The following is a 26,934-nucleotide window of genomic DNA, read 5'->3' as shown; positions in this document are numbered from 1 at the left end:
TTCCTTTTATAAATTCTCTTATCACATTTCACATTTGTAAAAAAAAAACCATAATCTTATTTTAAACATTTTAAAATCTCTTAATACATTAGCAGAACATTCTCCAAAAATATAAGTTTCAAAAATTTCAAAAAATTATCCATTAAATTTTAAGTTATCCACCTTTAAACTTCAATACTTTAAAACTACCATAAAATTCAAAAGTTATCCAACTTTAATTAAATCTTTTAACATCATGAGACAATCTCCAAAATATGACCAGTCTTTCTTTCTTTTTATATTTTTTTACCTTTAAACTTCAATACTTTAAAACTACCATAAAATTCAAGTTATCCAACTTTAATTAAATCTTTTAACATCATGAGACAATCTCCAAAATATGACCAGTCTTTCTTTCGTTCTATATTTTTTTACCTTTAAACTTCAATACTTTAAAACTACCATAAAATTCAAGTTATCCAACTTTAATTAAATCTTTTAACATCATGAGACAATCTCCAAAATATGACCAGTCTTTCTTTCGTTCTATATTTTTTCCAGTCCTTCTTCAATAATACTTTCTTCTTCAGCATTGCTCCTCCCCCTGCTTTTATTTTCAAAAATTTTTGGGTTTGAAATTGTAATTGGTATGTCTTAGGAATTCGTTCTCTTCTTGGGATTGTTTCCTTTAATTTGAAGCCCCCATTTCAACTCTTCCTGCATTTGTAATCCATCAGTTTGTTCCTTATATATTGATTCTGTCTGTAGAGCCAAAACTTGTCAAAATATTTATCAACCTGCAGTAAAGAGTCTTCTTGCTGCTTCTCAGTTATTTGAATGGAAGCCTCTTCCCACACTCAGTTAATTGAATGGAAACCTGTGTTTTCGATATAATAACCTCCATTTTAGCCCCAGCAATGTCTCTTCTATCCTCCAAAGGCGCATTGTCCTGATTAATTTCTTCCTCTTTTCCAGCCAGCAAGTCATTATTATTCCCCAATTTAAAATCTTGAATAGTTCTTTTAATTATCTGTCTTATCTCAGCAGTAAAAGATTTTAAAAATTCTTTTAAGTCCTTCGCAGTCACTACTTGTAAGTTTGCTGACTCATATAATCCATCTTTAATTTCGGCCATTTTTCAATTGTCTCTTTATGTTTGTATTAATTCGGCTATCAGGTCATTAACTCCAGTTATTTCCAAGCAAATTAGAGATATAAGTTAGTTAAAATCAATACCACAGTCTTTTCCATTCCACTTCCACTTTAAATCTTTTTCTTGAATAACCCGATAGCTTTAACAATGTTACTGATGTTAACAAGGACTTTCACTTATAAGTTTCATTTTCAAACCCTAAGGCGCCATCTTTTTTTAAACAGAGTTAACGTACAATACTTGCATTTTTAGTCTCCTAGATTAACTCTGCCAGCATCCAAAATCCAAAATCCAAATTCTTTATAATCCTTTTAGTTACTTGCTGGTGTGGTCGCAACGCTTCAGTCTGCTTTAAGCAGACGCGTCCCGGCTCCAGAGCTTTGAAGGGCTTTCAGGGAGCTCTCACCATGGAAACCCCAGGCTTAAAAAAAAAAAAGCCTGGGGGTCTAGGGGAGCTCTACCCAGACCCTTCTACTCTTCTCTCCCCCTTTTCCCTGGAGGAGAGTTTTAAAGCCACTAGACAGCTGATTTTCGCTGTTCTAGCGGCTATACGGAGTCATGGGGCTGGAGCTCCTAAAAGGAGCTCCGTCGGCGTTTCGCGGAGCCACCGGAAGTCTCATGATAGCAATCTTTCAATAGTTGAGGGGCTGACGCAGAAAAGGGGGTCAACCTATTCCCCAAAGTGCCTGAAAGTAGGACAAAAAGTAACAGAGGGAGAATTATATAGAATTAGGAAGAAATTGTCAGTGACAACAATCAGTGGAACAAATTGCCTCTCAACCTGTGGTTGTTCCATCAGTGGAGGCTTTTAAGAGGAGACTGGAGAGCCATTTGACTGGGATGATATAGGTTCTCCTGCTTGAAGAGTTCGTCCCTTCCAACTCTTACTCTGTAATTCTGTAAGAACTTCATGAACATTTAGGGCTCAGCATGTAGCTCATCTTCAGAAGCTTAAGTAGCTTCACATTTCACTCTTTTACTTGGCTCTGTTGCAAAGATAGGTTGCTAGGAGTTTAAAACAACTTGATAGCATATAATCAGTGACAACATCTTGCCAACGCCTTAGGCAGAGACGGGACAAGCGTGTTTTTTTGCCTCCTGTCAGGAGATGGCGGTCACTTCTGCGCCTACAAAGCCATCAAGACAGTAGCTGCATCTGTGGTTGATCCTTAAAGGAGTTAAAACCATCAAGTACTGTATTGCTAGAAAGGATTGAGGAAGAAGAGAAGCCCAGAGGAACTTCCTGTACCGGATCACTCATGGGTGGAAGGTGACTTGCAGAGCGGCTTTTGGGCTCTTCCAAAAGTTGAAGCATCAGCTGGAAGGTGAGTTGAGGGCAAGTTGGAGGAGAGGCCAGAAGCAAGTTGGGCTATTTGGTTTGGATGCTGCCAACCGATGCACATTTATGATGGTCACAACATCCCACCATCATGATCCCCATTTTTGACCTTCCCAGCTTGTTTCTCACAGGCAAAGTTAGTGAGGATGGCAAGAAATTGCAAGTGACAGTCATGTGAAACTGCCTTTAACAACCCACAGTGGTTTGCTTAACAACTCCAGAGGAACAGATGTAAGTTGGCAGTTATGTGACATCATGCTTTATGATCGGGCTGCTTAGTGACACAGATGCTAGTCCCAAATGTGAGGACTCCTTGAAAGGGGATATCACCAGAGGAATTGTGGACAGGAGGACAGTATTTTCTTATTTGGAGCTGAGGACTTCCATTGGTATAACTGGTGTTTTAAATTTTGCAAAGGCTTTAGGCATCATTTCATCAGTTAAAGCCCCCACATCTCTAAATTTAGCTCAGAAGGTTTAATTGTAACAATTTTGGGACATTTTTCAGGCTGAAAACATGGATTTTTCACATATAAACATTTGTAGGTGTAAATGTAATTCTCTCTGCAATTGGATAATCTGCAGTTGGATAATCTATCCCCAGTGCTTCTAGATATTCAGTTATGTGAAAAACAATGTACACCCTCTTTGAGTGGTATAGTTTTATGTATCAGGACATACTAAAAATCATCTGGTCTTTACACTCTTAAAAGTAGGTAAATACAACTTCAGATGAACAACAAGACGCCTAGAGAGCGGTTGGAGGGCCAGTCTCGCTGAATCTGACCGAACACTGGTAAGGTCGCATATTAAGACCTACCTAGTGGCGATAAAGACGGCAAAGTTTAATTACTTTTCCGCCTCTATTGTGTCATCAGGGAATCGTCCGGCTGCCCTGTTCAGGGTAACCCGCTCCCTGCTCCATCCGGGAGCGCGGGAGGATCCCTTGGAAGGCAGGACGGAGGATTTCGGACAATACCTGTATGACAAAATCGCTCAGATCCGGGGGGATGTGGACTCTGACTGGGTAGATCAGGGCAGGGTGACGAGGAATAGTCTTGAGAATGTTACCTGGGAGGAGTTTGATGCTGTGACTCCCGATGATGTGGACAGGATTTTGGGGAGACTTAGTGCGGCCACATGTTTACTGGACCCGTGTCCCTCCTGGTTGGTACTGGCCTCCCGGGAGGTTACACGAGGCTGGCTCCAGGGTGTTATCAACGCTTTGTTGAGTGAGGGTCACTTCCCTGCCACCTTGAAAGAGGCGGTGGTGAGGCCTCTCCTCAAGAAGCCATCCCTGTATCCGGCAATATTGGCCAACTACCGTCCTGTCTCCAACCTTCGCTTCATGGCGAAGGTTGTTGAGAGTGTGGTTGCGCGACAGTTCCCGCAATTTCTGGAGGAAACATCCTATCTAGATCTGTTCCAGTCGGGTTTCAGGCCCGGGCACAGCACGGAAACGGCATTGGTCGCGTTAGTTGATGATCTCTGGAGAGCTCGGGACAGGGGTTGCTCCTCTGTTCTGGTCCTGTTAGACCTCTCAGCGGCTTTTGATACCATTGACCATGATATTATGCTGCACCGGTTGGAAGAGTTGGGGATGGGGGGCACCGTGTTACGGTGGTTCTCCTCCTTTCTCTCCGACCGGTCGCAGTTCGTGTTGGCAGGGGGGCAGAGGTCAAACTCGAGGCCTCTTATATGTGGAGTGCCTCAGGGATCGGTCCTCTCGCCCCTCCTGTTCAACATTTATGTGAAGCCGCTGGGCAAGATCATCCGTGGCTTCGGGGTGAGATACCACCAGTACGCTGATGACACACAGCTGTACATCTCCACCCCAGGCCACCCCAACGATGCCCTTGAAGTGATGTCCCAGTGCCTGGAGGCTGTGCGGATCTGGATGGGGAGGAACAGGCTCAAGCTCAACCCTTCCAAGACTGAGTGGCTGTGGCTCCCGGCATCCCGATATAGTCAGTTGACCCCATCACTGACTATTGGGGGCAAGTTGTTGGCTCCCACAGAGAGGGCTCGCAATCTGGGAGTCCTCCTGGATACGCAGCTGTCCTTGGAGGAACATCTGACGGCTGTAACCAGGGGGACCTTTTGTCAGGTTCGCCTGATTCACCAGTTGCGGCCCTTTCTTGATCGGGATTCCCTGTGCACAGTCACTCATGCCCTCGTCACCTCTCGCCTTGACTACTGCAACGCTCTCTACATGGGGCTCCCCTTGAAGAGCACCCGGAGGCTCCAACTGGTCCAGAACGCAGCAGCGTGGGTAGTGACGGGAGCAGTATGGCGCTCCCATGTAACACCGCTCCTGCGTGAGCTGCACTGGCTCCCGGTGGTGTTCCGGGGGCACTTCAAGATGTTGGTTATCACCTTTAAAGCGCTCCATGGCATAGGGCCTAGCTATCTTCGAGACCGCCTGTTGCCACCAACGACCTCCCATCGACCCGTGCGCTGCCACAGAGAGGGCCTCCTCGGGGTGCCATCAGCCAAACAGTGCAGGCTGGTGACTCCCAGGGGGAGGGCCTTCTCTGTGGGGGCACCTACCCTCTGGAATCAGTTGCCCCCAGAGATAAGGAGAATCCAAGACCTCAGTGCCTTCCGCCGTACCCTTAAAACCTTCTTTTTCCAGCAAGCCAGGCTGGCCTAATTTTTTACATGTTTTTAATTGTTTTTTTTATCGTTTTTAATTAATGGGGCCAAATTCATATATATCTTTTAATTGTATATTAATATTTGTACTTGATGTTTTTACTTGGCTGTTCACTGCCCTGAGTCCTCAGGGAGAAGGGCAGTATACAAATTCAAAATAAAATAAAATAAAAATAAATATAAACAACACATGACATATTACATCACGTCATCATCAATGGTGTGTTTCCCTTACCTTTGCTAACGGTTCATGCACATGCACCACTTCTGCGCATGCACAGAGCATATTTGATGGGGTCCGGGCGGGTGGGCGAAGCCTCCTGCCACCACTAATACTGGTTCAGCCGAACCGGGCCGAACCGGTACCAATCCAGCACTGGTCACCATGTATTTTACAAAAGAAAAGCCAGTAGCTAAGAAGAAATCGTAGTAGTTTATGCTAACTGGAAAGAAAAGGATTACAACGGAAGCAAAATAGGTATGATTTCTTCTTAGCCCTGCTAGCACTAGCTTTACATTAATCTTGTGCTGGTAGAGCAAAGAAGAAATCTCATCTCTTTTGCTTCCATGGCAATCCTGTCCTCTTCAGCCAGGGTAAATCACTAACGATTTATGCTGGCTGGAGTGAAAGAATTGCCATGGAAAGAAAAGAGTTTATATTTCTTCTTCTTGATTATGCCACGTGGCCCAGCTGACTTCCTGAGCTCGTCAGAAATTTCCTAAGTGAATGGTGATGGGGGAGTGGGGTTGGGGAGGAATGCATAGTATATTGCAAAGCAGGCCAACATACTGGGGTCTGGGGATTGTGAGGACTGACTGGGCAAGATGGAAGGGAAATAGATGGGTGGGTATGCTGCAGCATCTCTGCAGTGAAGGAGTCAAGGACCTCGGGGTGGGAGGCACTGCAAAAATTCAACTTTGGAGCGGATTCGTATTTAGAATTTGGGGGAGTGTTGTAACTTCAAACAGTCGTTGAATGGTCTGTCGTAACTAAAGGATTACCTGTACTTCTTTTTTTCACATCTTCTGCAACCCTTTCATAAACAATAAAACTTACACTTTCTTTTGAATCTTACAGACAAAGATGATGCCAATATAAGCACAATGGACAACTGAGAATAACAAGCAACACTGAAAAGCAAATCAAACTGAATCAGAAATAAAAATATTTTCTATTTCCTTCAGAAAACCACAGAATTCGTCTACTTCATCAGCAGGAAAGAGACAGAAAAGAGAAAATCATGAAGAGATTTGCAGCTGGAAAAAGTAGATTATATAGAATTTAAGAATATGTTACTCGAAAAGGTCAAAGGAGATCATTTTTCTGTTCAGAAAAAGAGGGAAATATCTGGAAGCCAGTGGGGAAGAAAATGTCAATTGGATAGTCACATATGGCAGCCAGTACTGCAGGCACCAACAACATAAGGAATCACACATATTTTTGACCTCCTCAAGAATGTCTGTGATGGAAAAGCTCCATAGATGTGCCTATTGTGGGAAAAGTAAAGAGTTCAAATCACAAGAGGATCCACACTGAACAAAGGCCATATAAAAACTCTGAATGTGGCAAAACCTTAGTTAGAATAGCTCCCTTGCGATCTTTAGAAGGATCCTCATAGTAGAGATGCCCTACAACTGCTCCCAATGTGGTAAATGCTTTTGCAAGCATGGCAACTTTGTGATACATCAGAGGACTCACACCAGGGAGAAACCATATGAGTGTCCAGATTGTGGGAAAAGTTTCATTGCAAATTCCCACCTGGTAAGACACCAGAGGAATCACACAGGAGAGAAACCCTTTGAATGTCCTGAGTGTGGGAAAAGTTTCAGTTTCAATTCCAGCCTGGTGAAACACCAGAGGACTCACACAGGAGAGAAACCCTTTGAATGTCCTGATTGTGGGAAAAGTTTCAGTCAGAATTCCCACCTGGTGATACACCAGAGGACTCACACAGGAGAGAAACCCTTTGAATGTCCTGAGTGTGGGAAAAGTTTCAGTCAGAATTCCAGCCTGGTGAAACACCAGAGGACTCACACAGGGGAGAAACCCTTTGAATGTCCTGATTGTGGGAAAAACTTCAGTCTCAGTTCCTCTCTGGTGAAACACCAAAAGACTCACACAGGAGACAAACCACACAAGTGTGCAGATTGTGGGAAAAGTTTCAGTTACCGTTATGACCTGGTGATCCACCAGAGGACTCACACAGGAGAGAAACTATATGAGTGTCCTGATTGTGGGAAAAGTTTCAGTCTCAATTCCAGCCTGGTGATACACCAGAGGACTCATACAGGCGAGAAACCCTTTGAATGTCCTGATTGTGGGGAAAGTTTCATTGCAAATTCCCACCTGGTGATACACCAGAGAATTCACACAGGAGAGAAACCCTTTGAATGTCCTGATTGTGGGAAAAGTTTCATTGCAAATTCCCACCTGGTGATACACCAGAGGACTCACACAGGAGAGAAACCCTTTGAATGTCCTGATTGTGGGAAAAGTTTCAGTCGGAATTCCAGCCTGGTGAACCACCAGAGGAATCACACAGGGGAGAAACCCTTTGAATGTCCTGTTTGTGGGAAAGGTTTCAGTCTCAGTTCCTCTCTGGTGAAACACCAAAAGACTCACACAGGAGACAAACCACACAAGTGTGCAGATTGTGGGAAAAGTTTCAGTTACCGTTATGACTTGGTGATCCACCAGAGGACTCACACAGGAGAGAAACCCTTTGAATGTCCTGATTGTGGGAAAAGTTTCAGTCTCAATTCCAGCCTGGTGAAACACCAGAGGACTCACACAGGAGAGAAACCCTTTGAATGTCCTGATTGTGGGAAAGCTTTCAGGGTCAATTCCCACCTGCTGATACACCAGAGAACTCACACAGGAGAGAAGCCCTTTGAATGTCCTGATTGTGGGAAAGGTTTCAGTCTCAATTCCAGCCTGGTGAAACACCAGAGGACTCACACAGGAGAGAAACCCTTTGAATGTCCTGAGTGTGGGAAAAGTTTCAGTCAGAATTCTAGCCTGGTGAAACACCAGAGGACTCACACAGGAGAGAAACCCTTTGAATGTCCTGAGTGTGGGAAAAGTTTCAGTCAGAATTCTAGCCTGCTGATACACCAGAGGACTCACACAGGAGAGAAACCCTTTGAATGTCCTGATTGTGGGAAAGGTTTCAGTCTCAATTCCAGCCTGGTGAAACACCAGAGGACTCACACAGGAGAGAAACCCTTTGAATGTCCTGATTGTGGGAAAAGTTTCAGTCAGAATTCTAGCCTGCTGATACACCAGAGGACTCACACAGGAGAGAAACCCTTTGAATGTCCTGATTGTGGGAAAGGTTTCAGTCTCAATTCCTACCTGGTGAAACACCAGAGGACTCACACAGGAGAGAAACCCTACAAATGTCCTGAGTGTGGGAGAAGTTTCAGTCAGAGTTCCCATCTCATTAGCCACCAGAGGACTCACATAGGAGAGAAACCCTTTTAATGTCCTGATTGTGGGGAAAGTTTCAGTGTCAATTCCTACCTGGTGATATACCAGAGGACTCACACAGAAGAAAACCATATGAGTGTCCGGATTGTTGGAAAGATTTCAGTATTTCGTCTAAGCTTTACACACAGGAGAGAAACCTTTCCAATGTCCACCTTGTGAACAATGCTTTAGGCGTAAATCATCTCTGATTGCTCACAAGAAAATGCACATGAGGCAAATATTGAACAGTTTAGAGAAAGCTTGAAATTCATTTCTGATCTCCCATTCGGAGTATAGATGAGAAATTGATTATTTAAATTCTGGCCTGATTCTTTTTAGTCAAGAGATCTCAGGATTAGACCTGTAGGTGGAGAGAGAAAAATAGAAAGTATTAGTTTGATAAAGGCTAACTACCTTTTTCTGATTATCAGCAGTACTTTCTGGATGTTTGCATTTGCAGGAGTCATGGAATTTCTGCAAACAGGCCTTTGGGTGGTGTTTTTTGTTTTTTGATTATGGAATTCCAACATGTGGAGTTTCAGCCTTCTATCTTGGTGAACTCCAGATTTTGAACCTCACAATTTCCCAGCCAGAATACAAGTAATCCTCGAGATACAACTGTGATGAGAACTAACTATTATGGATGCATTTAGCAATGGCGACAGTGCTTTGGTTAACTAACCCCATCCCACGCTGTCTGTTATGCAGCTATTAAATGAATGTGCAAGTTGCTAAATAGGACACTGGCTACCTCATTGTTCGGGAAAACTCTTGGAGACTTAGCCCAGGCCCAGGCTTGCCCGCCTCCCCCCAGGCATCCCTAGGCCTCCTCCACCCCTCCATGCCCCTCCCAAGACACCTATTGCTCTTGTTCCCAACCTTGGTTCCCCCAAGGCATCCCTAGGCCTCCTCCACCCCCCCCTCAAGACACCTATTGCTCTGGTTCCCACCCTTGGTTCCCCCAAGGCATCCCTAGGCCTCCTCCACCCCCCCTCAAGACAACTATTGCTCTGGTTCCCAACCCTTGGTTCCCTCAAGGCATCCCTAGGCCTCCTCCACCCCCCCCCTCAAGACAACTATTGCTCTGGTTCCCAACCTTGTTTCCCCCAAGGCATCCCTAGGCCTCCTCCACCATCCCCTCAAGACAACTATTGCTCTGGTTCCCAACCTTGTTTCCCCCAAGGCATCCCTAGGCCTCCTCCACCCCCCCTCAAGACAACTATTGCTCTGGTTCCCAACCTTGTTTCCCCCAAGGCATCCCTAGGCCTCCTCCACCCCCCCCCTCAAGACAACTATTGCTCTGGTTCCCAACCTTGTTTCCCCCAAGGCATCCCTAGGCCTCCTCCACCCCCGCTCAAGACAACTATTGCTCTGGTTCCCAACCTTGTTTCCCCCAAGGCATCCCTAGGCCTCCTCCACCCCCCCCCCTCAAGACAACTATTGCTCTGGTTCCCAACCTTGTTTCCCCCAAGGCAGGGGTGAAATGCTACTGGTTTGCTCTGGTTCATTGGAACCCCCCCCCCCCAAGCCTTCCCACAGAGTAACCCCCAGGCCTTTTCCCACTCCCACTGGCTCCCTGCAGGCCTTAGGCCATTCTGTCACGGGGCCTTCCAATTACGATTACACCTTGCAGCAGCTGTTAAATGAGACTGCTTTGCTTAATTGCAGATTTAGGCTTTCCTTCCAAAGGCTTCCCGTAACCCAATATCTTAGGTCTCCCCAGGACTTTCCTTCCCTCACAGAGTCTCCCCAGGCCTCTTTCATAAAACAGGGTCCCTGTAGCCCTTAGGTCGAAGTCCAACCGTACCAGACCTCATAGCGTCCTCCTCTTTATCTTTTGAAGACATCTGTGAACCTTATATTGGGGAAGGAGGGTAGGACGCAAATCTCTCGGCTGTATGACTATTTCATGGAAGCAGCCGTTATTTTCGCTGGGCCTGGGATTCATCGCTGGGTCCTGGGTGGATTTGTGGAAGTGGCTGCAACGACTGTCTCAGGCCCAAAATGGCGGCTGCTTCTGGGTCATTGTCATGCAGGAGAGGGAGAAATTGCTCTGTTTCGCTACCTTAACACTGTGCAGACCACCTTAAGGAATTGTGGGCTCAACTGAAAATGATGGCTGCCTCCATGAGATCTTGAAAATTTCACTGTGAAATAGGTGATGGGCTTGTGGGGAGTAGGCCCGAGGCCCAGTGAAAAAAAGCAGAGTAACATATCAAATGAAAAGCTATTCTGCCTTGCAGATGAACCTGGTGGAGAAGAGCTGTAGGAATATTGAATTGAGGAGAAAAGGGATCGTGGCTTTGATCACAAGATCTCCAGGTTTATTAGCACCTCCTGCTGTGATCTCCTCTTCTTGGAAATGCCTGCTTGTTACCCTTTGATGGCTGCTGGGTGACAGCAGCACCATATTGCTGACGTACGTGTGGCATCCTCCTTTGAGTTGGTGATATTAGGAGAAAAAATGTACAATGGAAAACGTTTCATTCTAAAAAACGCATTGTGTAAGAACAGTACATTTGACAAGGAAAAAATGGGTAGTGTCAGTATTGCTATGAACAGTTGGATAAGGCAAGATTCTCAGGCTTGCCTCAAACTGAGATGAACAGCAAATAAATTTATTAATCAATAAATTTAATAATAAAAAGGTAAGATAAACATCTTTTGTCAACTTTCGCTCAGTTGCAAGCAGGGTGGATTTGATTTAAATCGAGTTGATTTAAATCACAATTTAAATCATGATTTAAATCACTAGTAAAAAGGCTTGATTTAAATCGACTGGATTTAAATTATAATTTTTAAAGAGCAGCTGTCATCTCTGCTACTCCTTTTTTTTTTTTTTTATTGCAAAAGTTTTACAATTACATTTTCACCCCTTTTTTCACCCCCCCACCACCCTCCCCAAACTTCCCATCCTCCCTAACCCTCCCTAACCCTCCCCCCCCAGACTTCCCTATTACATACTCATAACTAATAACACTAATAAATAAACCTGAACCCATCCCTCCCCCTATATAATTTTTCCTCTTTGTCTCTTTACATTAAAATATTTCTAATACATTATTTTCAAATAAAAGCTATTTGATACTTTCTAGTTTGGTATTTGTTCTGAACATATTCTATCCACCTTTTCCATTCCCATTCATAAGTCTCTTGTGAACAATCTTTTAAATACGCTGAAATCTTCGCCATCTCTGCAAAACTGGCCATCTTCAAAGTCCATTCCTCGATAGTAGGCAAAGCTTCATTCTTCCAGTATTTACCTATCAACAATCTTGCTGCTGTTATCATATACAATATTAGTTTTATTTCACCCTGTGTAAAACCCTTAACTATACCCAATAAAAACAATTGTGGAGAAAATTGAATTTTTTTCTTCAAAACATTCTGCATGACCCACCAAATTTTTATCCAAAAAGCCTTAACTTTCCTACAGGTCCACCATACATGATAATACGTAGCATCCAAACATTCGCATCTCCAACATTTTGGCTGAACATTAGGGTACATACATGACAACTTTTTAGGATCTAAATGCCATCTATAAAACATTTTATAAAAATTTTCTCTCAGGTTTTGCGACTGTGTAAATTTAACATTCTGAACCCAAATTTTTTCCCAAGTTTCCAGCATCACTGGTTCTTCAAAATTCTGTGCCCACTTAATCATACAATCTTTAACTAATTCCGTTTCTGAATCTCTTTCTAACAAAACATTATAAAGCCTTTTAATATGCATTGGACCTTTCTCTCTTATATGTCTAACCAATTCTTCCTCATGCAACATAATACCAGTTTTTTGGTCCTCTTTCCATCTCATTTGTAATTGATTATATTGTAACCAGGTTAAATTAATCCCTTCGTCCAACAGTGTCTGCAATGTCTTCAGCTGCCATCTGCCCGCATCTGTAAAAAGAACCTCTTTATATAAAAACCCCCCGAGTGACATTATATTTGTATTCCACAAGGTATGACCAAGATCCAGCCATAGCGGTATTTTATAATCCCATTTGAGTCGGTGCTTCTTCCAAACTTTCATCAGGGAGTCTCTAAGTATATGACTTTTAAATACTTTATCCACTTTATTTTCATAGAATAAGTAAGCATGCCATCCAAATTCAAGATCAAAACTTTCTGCATTCAATATTCCAGCCTTTTTATTTCCAAACCAGTCACTTGTTAAAGTTAAAGCTGCTGCATCATAATATAACTGTAGGTTTGGGAGTTTAAGGCCTCCTCTTTCTGGAACATCTTGCATAATTTTCAATTTCACTCTCGGCTTTTTCTCGTTCCAGACAAACTTATTCACACCAGACTGCCAGACTTTCAGTTGTTTATCACTTTTAAGCACCGGAATCATTTGGAACAAAAACAGAAATCTTGGCAAAATATTCATCTTAACTGCTGCTATTCTTCCAAGTAAAGACAGTTGCAGCTTTTTCCAAGTCTCCATGTCTTTCTGAACCTCTCGCCACAACACCTCATAATTATTTTGAAACAATTTCATATTTGATTCTGCAACCTGAATTCCAAGATATTTTACCTTAGGTACAATTTCGAAACCTGCCCTCCTTTCAAGCTCGTATTTACGATCTTGTGTCATATTCTTAACTATCATTTTAGTCTTTTTTGAGTTCAGTTTAAAACCTGAAACTCTACCATAGTCTTGTATAATGTCGTTCATCAGGATTATTGATTCCATTGGTTGTGATAGGGTAACAACCAGATCATCTGCAAATGCCTTTATTCTATAATCCTCTTGCCTTATCACTATACCTTTCAAAGTTTTTGAGTCCCGTATTGTATTTAGCAAGACTTCCAATGTTAATATAAATAAAAGTGGGGACAACGGACATCCCTGTCTTGTTCCTTTTTCAATTTTAAACTCTGTCGTCAAACTTCCATTAATAATAATCTGTGCTTTTTGCTCTTGATAAATTGCTGAAATCGACTGTATAAATTGGTCCCCAAAGCCCATCTTTTTTAAAGTCTTTAGTAGAAAGTTCCAATCCACTCTATCAAAGGCTTTCTCCGCATCCAAAAAAACCAGCACTGCAGAAATCTGTTTATTCTTATCAAGATATTCCAATAAGTCTATTACTTGCCTTACATTATCCTTCATATATCTGCCCTCAGTAAATCCCGCTTGGTCCTCATGAATTACTTTTTGGATTACTGGCATCAACCTGTTGGCTAATACCTTCGCATAAATTTTATAGTCTGTGTTCAAAAGAGATATTGGTCTGTAGTTCTCTGGTTTTTTAGGACCAACTTGTTCCTTTGGTATCAGAGATATATAAGCAGTTGTCCAAGATGGGGGTATTTTACCCCCTTGTTGAATATTGCAAAATAAATCTCTAAGTTGTTCCACCATTTCAGCTTGTAAAGTTTTGTAATACACTGCAGTCAAACCATCCGTGCCAGGAGCTTTGGCTGTTTTTAACTGCTTAATTGCTGCTATTATCTCCTCCTCTGTTATAGGATAATTCATTCTTTCCTTTTGTTGATCAGTAATTTTTGTAACTCTCTTATCCTTTAAATATTTTTCTATAAGTCCATTCTGCACCTCTTCTTTGGCATATAATTTAGTATAATAATCCACAAAAGCTTCTTTAATTAATTTTTGTTGAAAAATTTCTTTCCCTCCAATGTTAATACTATCAATAGTCCGTATACTTTGTTTTTTCCTCAGTGTGTAAGCCAACCATCTGCCCGGTTTATTGGCATTGCAAAATGTATTATGCTTCGCGTATTGTAAACTTGTTGCAACTTGTTCCGCCATAAGCATTTGAAATTGGTCTTTCAAAAGTTTTATAGCACTTCGTATTCTTTCATCTGTTGGGTTTTTAATAAGTAATTGTTCCTTATTCTTTATTTCCATTTCCAACTCAGATCTTTTCTTTTGTCGGAACAGTCTATGTTTAGAATTCATGTAGATAAGTACCCCTCTCATATAAGCTTTACTAGCGTCCCAAACAATTTCAATTGGGGTACCTTTATTCAAATTTATCTCAAAAAATTCTTTCAAATGCTTTTTAAGTTCTATTGTATTTTTTTCATATCTAAACAAATTCTCATTTAATCTCCAAGAACGTCTCTCAACCTTATCCATCTCAATTTCTATCCATACAGGGCTATGGTCAGTCAAAGTTCTTGGAAAAATCTTTGTTCTTTTTGTCTTAATAAGTAGATCATTTGACAACAGGATAAAATCAATCCTAGAAAAGGATCTATGTCTATCGGAAAAGAAAGTGTAATCCAATTCATTTGGATTATGTATTCTCCAAACATCTTTTAGTTCCATATCTTCTTTCAAATCAAAAAAAGTCTGCGGTAGTCTAATTCTAGACTTTGCCAAGCTCTTTTTGTCTAATTTAGAATCAATTACTCCATTCCAATCTCCCATAAGTAAAATAGATCTATAGTCCCATTGCACTATTTTAGTATGTAACATCTTGTAAAAACAATCCTGTTGTTGGTTGGGAGCATAAATTCCAATCAAAAGAATTTGACCATTTGCTGTAAGCAATTCAATTGCTACAAACCTACCATCTTGATCTACTTCTATAACTTTTGCTGTTAATTTTTTATTTACATAAATAACCACACCATTCTTTGCTACTCCTTTGACCCACTGTTGACTCACCGATAGTCCCAGTGTTGCAGAATATACAGCCTCATGCTACATAACTAAGCTCCATTTCATGCTGAATAAACTAAATTATTTATGTATCTTAAATAGAAAACTATCTTATGATAGATTTTTACCCCAAAAGTTTTTTATTAAAATAAGTTCAATAAAAATAAAAAAAATCCGATTTAAATAAAAAAAATCTGATTTTTTTGATTTTTTTAAAACATTGATTTTTATCCACCCTGGCTGCAAGGTCTCCACACATACAGTAGTTTCTAACAAACTACCATTGTTCTTGTGCATTCTGTATCTCTACGACCGATCTGTCTTCCTCAGCTTCCCTTCCCTTCTCAATGTAAATTTAAATTTTCAATTTCAATAATACACCAATCCAGCCACTCTTTGTGGCATTTTTCAAGTATCACTAGACAGATTTCAAGGTTTTTTTTATTTTTTTATTTTTTTATTTTTAAATTTGTATACCGCCCTTCTCCCTGAGGACTCAGGGCGGTGAACAGCCAAGTAAAAACATAAACTACAAACATTAAAATACAATTAAAAAGATATATATAAATTTGGCCCCATGATTAAAAACAATAACAGACAATTTAAAAACAATTAAAAAGTGTTAGGCCAGCCCGGCTTGCTGGAAAAAGAAGGTTTTAAGGGCACGGCAGAAGGCAACGAGGTCTTGGATTCTCCTTATCTCTGGGGGCAGCTGATTCCAGAGGGTAGGTGCCCCCACAGAGAAGGCCCTCCCCATGGGGGTCACCAGCCTACATTGTTTGGCTGATGGCACCCCAAGGAGGCCCTCTCTGTGGGAGTGCACAGGTCGATGGGAGGCCGTCGGTAGCGGCCTCCCATAATAATTAGTATTATTATGAGGGGTGCACTTCCTTATCCATAAGGTCTCTCCTTTTTTTATTTTTGCTATGGTAATAATGACCTTTACTGATTCTAGCATTTTCCAGCTCTTTCTTCTTGTCTGCAGAAAGGAGAGATACATTTTTAAAAATGGCTTCAAACTACTCTCACTACCATTACAAGGACGGGAAGTTTTTGAAACATTTGATATGATATAAATCTTCTTCTTGTGCCATATCCGTCATAAGCCATTGGCGATCATGTTGGCGATCCTATTTTTATCAATAGCCGCACAAAAAAGTGCTGCTGAATTTTGTCCAAACCAGTCCCTTAGATTTTGAAGCCATGATGTTCTTCTTCTGCCTGGAGCTCATTTGCCTTCAATCCTTCCCTGGAGGATTAAATGAAATGTGCCCTATTTTTCTGGATGTCACATCACATGTCCGAAATATCCCAACTTTTGTTTTATTAATTTTAATGTTTTTTTTTAATGGTATAAATAGGTGACTCAAAAGATTAGTCAGATTAGCATTGATCCTCATTACTTATTTTCCAAGGGTGTGTCATCAGCATTTCATCAAAAAAGGACTATGGGATAATGTATAGGAATTAATGGCTAAAGATAAAATTTCCTGTTTATGGATATTCCAGAGGAAAAATTGCCGAATATAGGAACCATGTTCACCTTTAACATTTGGAATTAACCACAGATACATTTTTTCAACTTCCAAAATGTCTGAATAGCTTATATTTAAGCATATACAAAAGAGACTTTTCCAACTTTCCAACTTGTTACTTCCTTCCAGGGTTACTTTCCATTGCCTTATTTGGGGTGGGTTGGGGTAGACCGTAATACGATTTTTAAATAACAAATACAGGGTTAATTTTCTTTTTTCTGCTTTAGTCTTTAAAATTGCTTTGTCTGTTTTAACTTTAACAGTATAATCAGCTGAGAAAGTTACGTTCAAATTTTCCACAATTTTAATTGATATTTTGTTAATAGTGGGAGAAAGTAGTGCCTAAATTTAGGATAACTTAGAATAGGCAGCACAGAGAGATAGTGCTTAGTTAATGACCTGGTGGCACTGAATGAGGAGGATTTATGACCAGTCCTCAAAGTTCCAACCATCCCAGAATCCCCTGAACACCTGATTGCAATCCAACATATGGCGATCCATTCATACGACAAAACAATTAGACACAAGGACAGTATTTCCCCCATGCCATCAGTCTGGTAAACAATTCATTCCCACAACATTCTCTTATGCCCTCGGATGTCAAATCACATAGAAGGTCTGTATTACTATTATCCTTCTCATCTTTCCTATCATCTATTCCCTTAACATCTTATGACTAGAACTTTATTGTGTGCATGTTATGATTTATTTTGATTGCTTATTTAGTACCCTAATATGAGCCAGCAGTGTGTGGCAGCAGCCAAAAAAGCTAATACAATCCTTGGTGGTATATAAAGACGCATAGAATCAAAATCAGATGAAGTATTAGTACCCCTTTATAAAGCCTAATTAAGGCCACACCTGGAATACTGCATCCAGTTTTGGTCACCACATTACAAAAAAGATGTTGAGACTTGAGAAAAAGTGCAAAGAAGAGCAACTAAGATGATTAAAGGCCTGTGGAGACTAAAACGTATGAGTGAAGAATGGTTGCAGGATTTGGGTTTGGCTAGTCTAGAGAAAAGAAGGACTGGGGGTGGGATATCTGCCCTCTGCTCTGCCCTCACTCCATATTGCATATCTACCTGCCTAGCCATGTGCTAGTGGTACCACAGCAGACACTGGTGGACACTCCTACAGCCGGCAGCAATCACTCCGGCTCTGCCATGCTAACAGAACAATAGCCACTTATCTACTTGCCAGCCTGTTTGCCAATTGCCCTAGGTCGGACTTGTGACTTCCTGAGACTTACTTGTTGAGTTTGCTTATTAGAAGCCAGCAGGGAGTTGCAATGAAGTCCTTGCTTAATGACAGCAGCAAGGATTGCTGAAATTGCCTAAGTCATGTGATACAGCTAGTCCTCAACTTACAAATGATACATAAAAATGCTACAAGATGCAAGAATTAGAGGTGGGTTTGGCCTTCCGAATTGGGAATTGTATTATCAAGCGGCAGCATTAACATGGATTAAAGAATGGATTTTATTAGGGAATACAAGGCTATTGACATTGGAGAGTCATGATTTACACCTGGGTTGGCATGTCTTTTTATGGTACGGGAAACAAAGGATACATGGATATTTCCAAAGACATTATGTAAGAAATGGTTCGCTATCAGTGTGGGAGAGAGTGAAAGAAAAACATTATTTGAATATTCCAATGTGGCTTTCTACAATAGAAGCAGTGACATACCCAAATATTGTGAATATGGGGAATATTGTTAGATATAAAAACATTTTGTCTTTATGGGCAAAGAATTTTGGATACACCATAGAATTGGATAAATGGCAACAACTTTGGGAAAGAAATTATAAATTAACAATGGCAACAGCCTATAAAAAACCTGTATAAGGTGTTTTATAGATGGCATATGCCACCAGAAAGATTAGCTAAGATGTTTAAAGATAAATCAGCCAAGTGTTGCAAATGTCACCAGTTGCCGGGATCATACTATCATATGTGGTGGTTGTGTAAAGAAGCAAAACAATATTGGGTGAAAATACAAACATGGTTAGGGGGAATGTTGCAGCAACATATAGAGTTAAAACCAGAGATATTCTTATTGGTAATTTTACCCGAGAATTATTGTGAAGAAGATACATATTTGATTATTCATATAATAACAGCGGCTAGAATTGTATTTGTACAAAATTGGAAAGCAGATAAAATCCCGTTGGAAGAAGAAATTATAAAGAAAATTTTAGAATGTGCAGAAATGAATAGATTAACATTGAGAATAAAAGATAAAGAGGAATCGATGTATTTCAAGACATGGGATAAATTTTATGATTGGTTAGACAAGAAACATGAATAAGGACATAGAGATAAAATAGATAGAGAATAGATGGGAGAAAACAATTAGAAAAATAGATACCCAGATGATGTCAAGTAAAAGGAGAAAGGGAAGGGGGGGGGGTAAAAGGGGAAAAAATTAGATATAAAAATGTACGCAAATGATGACATAAAAATAAATAATAATTGAATAAGAAATTGAAATGAGAATAAAGATAATTAGGAAATTGGGGCTGCTCGAATACCACTGTCGAGACTCACTCCGGCTCGACTTTTCGGGGAATAGGAATGAGCGCTATCTGAAACACCAGATACCATCTACGGGAGCTACGAACCGTCTCCGACATCTCAATGAGCCCGGCGGGATCGCAAAGACGGGTGGGTGGGGGGAGCACAGAGCGTTGGTGGGGGTGAGTGGTGAACCTGGAATAGGCGGTCGGGCATGCTGCGGCCGGGCGAGATGTGTTTGCGCAGGGACTCTAGTTCTTTGCCATCGTAAGGAACGAGCGATGACGTCACGAGCATCGGAGCAGCTGATCTACAACCCCGGAAGTAATGCCGATTCGCCGATGGGGCACTGCGGGTTATTTAAACATTATGTATGTTTCATTGCACTAGGCATTGACAGCAGCTGGCCTGGAGCCGAAATAAACCATTCAGCATTCAAGGTTTGTGATCGTGGTGTGGTTATTCCAAGTACTCAGGACCAGTGAGCAAGCCGAGAGAAAGTTGGTGCTGTCTTGTTCGGAACAGCTAGCAGGGGGCTAGCGAGCCTCCTGTGGTAAGGCTAAAAGAGAGGACAAGACAGCAGGGGGAGTGTGCCTCTGAGGATTTGGAAGCATCTGTCCCCAATGGGATGAAGTCCTCCTCTGGCGAGTGGTGGCAGAGTTCAGCCCTTACCGGTCCAGGAACAGCTAAACCCCCAACACCCCATCCAGGTGATATGGCTTTCCAAGGGTGGAGAGAAAGAAGGTGGATAATAGACAAGGAGGGGGAGTGGAGCTACTCCACTGGCTCTGGAACCACTACTCTAGATGTTTTGAGAGAGAGATTCGGGGAAGCAAGCTTTAGGGACGCTCCTTCGTGGCAACCCTGGGCAATAGGAGTGGATGCTTCAGCCACCTGGCAAGGTGGGGGGGGGGCACACGGAACTACAGACACCCGCTTCCATTTGGCTAGCCCAAAGTTGTGTGTTGATAAAGGGACTAATAGGTCTCGAGCATCAGACCATCAAGTGACTGCCCCCACCTCCACGTCATTAGGGGAAGCACTACGAGGGGTGGACCAAGATATGCAGAGGAGGCAAGGCTCACACGATATGGGTCGTGATGCCCCGCGAAAACAGATTAGGCTGCATAGAGTGGAGGGGAGGGATGCTCAGAAGGTCCGACCGCCACCCGGACCGACCCCTTCGTGGGTGCCAGGGATGTGGCCACAGCAACAGTTTTGGGGCCCTCCACCAATCCAAGCCACTTTCGATGGCAGCGGTGATAGAGTGTCCCTATTTTTAAGTCAGATAATTAGCCATATTGATTTATATGGCCGTCACAGTGGTCCATGGTGGTCGCTATTACCACCGTGTTGACAGGAGAGGCAGTGGACTGGATCGCTGATCTCCACAGCGACCATGCAAAGGAATTGGTGAACGTAGGACTGTTTTTGAAGGCTATGAGGAGCCGTTTTGAAGATGACACCAGAATCCAGTTAGTGGAAGGGGAGCTTGTATCATTGAAGCAAAGAGGGAGGCCTGCAAAGGACTATGTAAAGGAGTTCCGTGCTCTCGCCGGGAGGCTCAAGACCTGGCCAGAACGACTCTTGGTGCACCATTTTCGCTGTGCTATTGAATTGGTACCTGGTTGGCGTCCAACCCTCGGGGCCGGAATTCTCGTAACCCAATGTCTAAATCCAGATTGAACTGAAAAAGGGAACAACAGGAGAGAGGGGAAGGAGTAGAGAGAGAGGAAGGGAGAAGAGGGGAGAGGAGAGGAGAGGAGAAAGAAGAAAGGGAAAAGGAGAGGAAGAAAAGGGAGCGGAAAGAGGAGTAGAGGAGAAGGTTAGAAGGGGGAAGAAGAAAAGGAGTGGGGGAAGGGAAGGGGAAGTAGGAAAGAGAAGGAGAGGAAGAACGAAGGAAGGAAGTAGGAGGAGAAACAGGAAGGAAGAGAAGGGGAGGAGAAGAAGAAAGGTTGGAGTAAAGGTAAAGGGTAAAAGAACAGCCCCGAAAAAGTAAAAATTAAAAATAAAAGTTAAAAAAAAAGATGAATGAAAAATGATGGAAATGACTGTACATGTAAATATGTTTATGAAAAATAAAAATAAAAACTTTAAATAAAAATTAAATAAATAAATATGAACCAGTTGCCAAGTGTCTGAATTTTAACCATTCCGCCGCGCCTTAAAGACCTTACTATTTCACCAGGCCGGCCTGGCCTAATTTTCCCCCTCTTTTATAAAAGATTTTTAAAATTTTAAATATCTTTTAGTATTTTATATATTCAATTTTAAATTGGTTTTAAAAGTTTGGGGTTTTAAATTTGTCGGGGCCAAAATTATTTAATTTGATTTTATTCTATTTTTAAATTTTGTATTGTATGTGTTTTTATTGTTTGGCTGTGCACCGCCCTGAGTCCTTTGGGAGTAGGGCGGTATAGAAATCTAATAAAATAAATAAATAAAATAAATAAACCAAATTACCATGGAAATGCTGCAAAGGTCATAACTGTGAAAAACAGTCATAAGTCACATTTTTCAGTTGTAACTTTCAATGGTCACTAAATGAGCTGTTGTAAGTCGAGGTCTACCTGTATTTATTGTCATGCATACTGCTGGAAAGTCCTTTGCACCTGGATCCAGTTTAAGAGACGGTCTCAAAACCAGTTTAGGACCAGTTCTGAAGACTTTTTTGGGTTTACAGTTATAACAAAGGCTAACTAAAGAGAACTTGTTCCAAAATGGAATCGTGATTGCAAATACATTTTTTGTTCCGTGTTGCTTTAAATCTGGGCTGTAAAATGAATTCTGCAGAAGGAAGCAGGGTTGGTTGGGAGATCATTTTACAATCAGGTTGGTCAAACTTTCCAAGAAGCTGAACGGGTTAAAAGCAGAAAGTTCAGCAGCTAGAGTAGATCCAGAAATGTAGAGTCCTCTTAGTGAATTCCGTTTCCTGCAGCTCCTTTGGATAAAAATTTTAGTTTAGTGGTGTTGTTTAATTTTGCTGGGCTAATCTCAACAGTTCGGAAAGGGTAAGTTAAATTTGAAACTTTCAAAAAAAGATCAGATCAGAAAATAAGAAATCCAGGAAGGTGGAGTGGGGGGGGGAGGTTAAAGGGAAATTATCCTTGAGTAAATAATTTCTTTTTTAAAAAAAAAACTGCACCTATTTAACGCTCTCCTGGTAAAGGAGAGGATACAACAGTTGGTCCTTGCGGAGCTCTCTCTTCCTATAGAAAATTGAGCCTCCATGTTCAAGCAGAGCACACAGCTCCGCAATCCAGGTGCGGGGAAAGGCATAAAAGGACGGCGCGGAGGCATCACGGGCGGGGGAGAAGAAAAGGACAAAAAGAGCATCGGGGCTATTGAGTTGCAAGCGGCGTCTCTTCCTTCGATGAATCGTGACTCTATTGTCATGTTCACCAAAGCCTCGGATTAACAGAATAACAAGAGTTGGAAAGGACCTTGGAGGTCATCTACTCATTTAGCCTGACTAGGTGGCTTAGTGGCTAAGACACTGAGCTGGTCGATCAGAAAGGTCGGCAGTTCGAATCCCTACTTTAGGTCTCCTGCCTGAGCAGGGGGTTGGACTAGATGACCTCCAAGGTCCCTTCCAACTCTGTTACTGTTAGTCCAACCCCCTGCTCAAACAGGAGAGCCTATATCATTTCCGATGGATGGCAATCCAGTCTCTCCTTGAAAGCTTCCAGTGATGAAGGTCCCACAACTTCTGAAGGCAAACTGTCCAGATTCCCAACATGTTTTCTCCAGTGTGGTCACCAAACCTGGATGCAGTATTCTGTGTGGGGTCTTACTAAGGCTTTATAGATTCGCTGCAAGTCTCTTGAGATGGAGTTGCAGGATTGACCTAAAAGAAAATCGGGGAGAAGCAGAGGAATTTTTCCTTCATCTTCAGGTCTTCCAAAATTCTCTTTGCATTGGCACTGGCATTATTTCTTCCAAGTTCCCGATTGCGTAGTCCACAAATGGTTGCCATATCCTCCAAAATATATTTTCTTTCAATAGCCCTTTTTTGAATTTTATATCACACATTAACTTATCATTAAGAGCAATTTTCCAAACTTCTCTGAACCATTCATTTATTTTGTATTCAATATTCAATTTCCAGTATCTTGCAATCACAATTCGTCCCATAATGACCAATATCCTTACAAGCTCTCTTTCATCAATTGTTAACACCTTATCATTCAACTTTAATATGAGGATGGTATCTACTCCCATCTTTACCTTCTTTTTAATTATTTTACTAGATTCTTCTTCTATTCGTAACCAAAAATTCTTCACTTTACGACATCCATACCACATGTGTTCGTATGTCCCATTCTCCACTTTACATCTCCAACATAACTTGCTAGCACTTTTATTCATTTTATATAATCTTATTGGGAACAGGTACCATTTCCAAATAACTTTATAACTATGCTCCTTTATTCTTATTGATAAGGTCCTCATTATTCTATTATTCCAATTCAAGTTCCATTCCTGTTCTGTAATATCTGTTTCTAAATCTTTTACCCAATTATCTTTCATCACAATCCCTTAATTCCAATTTCTTCCATTCCTAATTGGGATACTATTTTTTCAAATTCCGTTTTTAACCTTTCTACCCTCGTTCTATCCTTATATTTCTTATTCCAATTATTAACCTGTATCTTCTCCCACTAATTCAATTTCCACTTTTCATATATTTCCTCTTTTTTAAAATCATCTCTATTTTGTATTATACACTGGGTGTGGTTTTATGTTTTGTCTTTAATTAAAACTTAATAAAAATTAAAAAAAAGAAAAAAGAAAATCAGATAGTCTTGGACTTGCAAACACACTTGAGCCCAAAATTTATATTGCCAAGTGAAACATTTGTAAAGTGTGCCCCCCCCCATTTTCTGACCTTTCTTGTCACAGTGGTTAAGTGAATCATTGCAGTGGTTAAGTTAGTAACCTGGTTAAGTAAATTTGGCTTTCCTGTTGACTTTGCTTGTCAGACGGTCACAAAAGGGGATGACATGACCCCGGGACACTGCAACCACCATAAATATGAGTCAGTTGCCAAGCATCTGAATTTTGATCACATGACCATGGGGATGCTGTAATGGTGTAATGTAATGATGCTGTAATGTAAGTGTGAAAAACTTACACTAAGTGGTAAGTCACTTTTTTCAGTGCAGTTGTAACTTCGGTCACTAAATGAATTGTTGTAAGTCGAGGACTACCTGTACGCAGTTCCTGAGTCTGGAAGCTCCATTTTTTCTTGGTTGTTGCAGTTATTATCTTCTCTTAAGCTAGAAGAAAATGATCTTTGCTGCATCTGAAAGCACTTCCTTCGATTGTTGGGCTCCAATTTTCCACCACTATTTTTAATAAATCTTTCCTGAAGCTCTTAAAAAACCAAGGATTTTCTGGATAGTTTGTAAGAGGGGGCAAATCCCTTTTGCATTGGCCTTCTATGCCCTGACCGTATCCTGTTTCTTGCTACTAGATAACGCAAGGCCATGGGTTCAGGCTCTTGACTGCATTCCTCTAACCACTGTACCCACATGCCCAGTAGCTGTTTTTCCCATTTCTATGGCTCAATATTTTATTGTTAGCAAACAAACTACTTCTGCATACAGGTATTCCTTGACTTACAATCATTTTTTAGTGACCATTTGAAGTTTCAGCGGCACTGAAAAAAGTGAGTAATGACCATTTTTCACACTTGCAGCTGGTTTTTGTTTTTGTTTTTTTGCTTTAATTTATATGCCGCCCTTCTCCAGAGACTCAGGGCGGTTTCCAATGCGTTAAGCAATAGCCTTCATACTTTTGTATATTTATACAAAGTCAGCTTATTGCCCCCACAATCTGGGTCCTCATTTCACCTATCTTTGAAAGGCTGGAAGGCTGGAAGGCTGAGTCAACCTTGTTGCAGTATCTCAGTGGTCACGTGATCAAAATTCAGATCCTTGGCCACTGGCTCGTATTTATGACAGTTGCAGTGTCCCGGGGTCATGTGATCACCTTTTGCAAGCTTCTGACAAGCAAAATTAAATCTCCAGTGATGGAACACCCACAACTCCCAAGAGGCAAGATATTCCATTGATTAATTCTTCTCACCATCAGAAAATTTCTCCTTACTTCTAGGGTGGATCTCTCTTTGACAAGCTTCCACCCATTATTTCTTGTCCTACCATCTGGTGCCCTAGAGAATAAGTCAATCCTCTCTTTGTGACAGATCCTCAAGTGTACTGAATAGGAGCTATCCCATCTCCCTTAACCCTTCTCTTTCAGTCTAGCATACCCCATGCTCTGCCTCCTGCCCCTTGGTTTCCCCAAAGTATGTGGGCCTTCTCCATACTCCACCTCATCACCATTTGCTGACTTACATTTTGATGAGCTCAGGAAGTCAGAGTAGAGAAGGCCATTCTCTCGGTGGGCCATGTGGCACAATCAAGAAGAAGAAATCCAATCTCTTTTGTTTCCATGGCAATCCTTTCGCCTCAGCCAGCCTAAACTACTATGATTTCTTCTTAGCTACGATTTCTTCTTAGCTACAATCTCTTCTTAGCTCTGCCGGTGCTAGTTTTATGCTGCTGGCGCTAAGAAGATATCATAGTGGTTGACCCTGGCTATGGAGGGGAAAGGACTGGCATGGAAACAAAAGTGATGGGGTTTCTTCTTTGCTCTACCAGCAAAAGACTAGAGTAAACCTAGCGCTGATAGAAGAAGAAATCTGATCACTTTTGTTTCCATGGCAATATTCTCCTCCCCAGCCAGGGTAAACCACTACGATCTCTTTTTAGCGCTGCCACCATAAAATTAGTGCCGGTGGAACTAAGAAGAAATCGCAGGAGCTTATGCTGGCTGGAAAGGATTGCAATGGAAGCAAAATAGACATGATTTCTCATTAACGCCACCAGTGCTAGCTTTATGCTAGTCTTACACTGGTTGAGCTAAGAAGAAATCTCATCTTTTTTACTTCCATAGGAATCCCTTCCTCCCCAGGCAGGGTAAATCACTACCAATTTATGCTGGGTGGGGCGAAAGGATTGCCATGGAAACAAAAGAGATCGTAAGTCTTCTTCTTGATTCTGCCACGTAGCTCAGTTGACTTCTTGAGTTCGTCAAAAATTAAGTAAGTGAATGAAGAAGGGGAGTGGGGTTGGGGAGCAATACCTGGAAGCAAAGATATTGACAAAGCAGGCCAATGTACTGGGGTCTGGGGCCTCTGAGGACTGACCGGGCAAGATGTTTGGGAAATAGGTGGGTAGGTATGCTGCAACATCTCTGCAGCTGGTGGATGGACCATTGGGGGAGGGGCTGCAAAATTTCAACTTTGAAACAGATTCGTATTTAGCATTGGGTGTGTGGGTGTAGTAACTTTGAACTTTCATTGAATGGCCTGTTTTACCTCAAGGATTACCTGTACTACTTTTTTTCACATCTTCTGCAACCTTTTTATAAACAACAAAATTTACACTATCATTTGAATCTTACAGACAAAGATGCCAATATAACAACACTGGACAACTGAGAATAACAAGCAACATTGAAAAGCAAAGCAAATTGAAGCAGAAATAAAAAAAAATATTTTCCATTTCCTTCAGAAAGCCTATTGTGGGGAAAGTTCAGAGTTCAAATCACAAGAGGATCCACACTGGAGATCAGCCAGA

The 26,934-nt window shown here is 41.5% G+C and overlaps 1 pseudogene; it reads left to right on the top strand.

Annotated features, from left to right (window-relative positions):
• LOC139310021 (zinc finger protein 850-like) overlaps nt 1–8,969 on the top strand; it is a 30,984-nt pseudogene extending 22,015 nt beyond the window's left edge.
• The last annotated feature ends 17,965 nt before the right edge of the window (nt 8,970–26,934 follow it).

Source organism: Pituophis catenifer, unplaced genomic scaffold (assembly GCF_029215685.1).
Source record: "Pituophis catenifer annectens isolate HBS135680 unplaced genomic scaffold, rPitCat1.0.hap2 SCAF_2, whole genome shotgun sequence".
Lineage (NCBI taxonomy): Eukaryota > Metazoa > Chordata > Lepidosauria > Squamata > Colubridae > Pituophis > Pituophis catenifer.
Note: the sequence above shows the minus strand (reverse complement) of the source record. Positions and strands in the feature narration are given on the sequence as shown.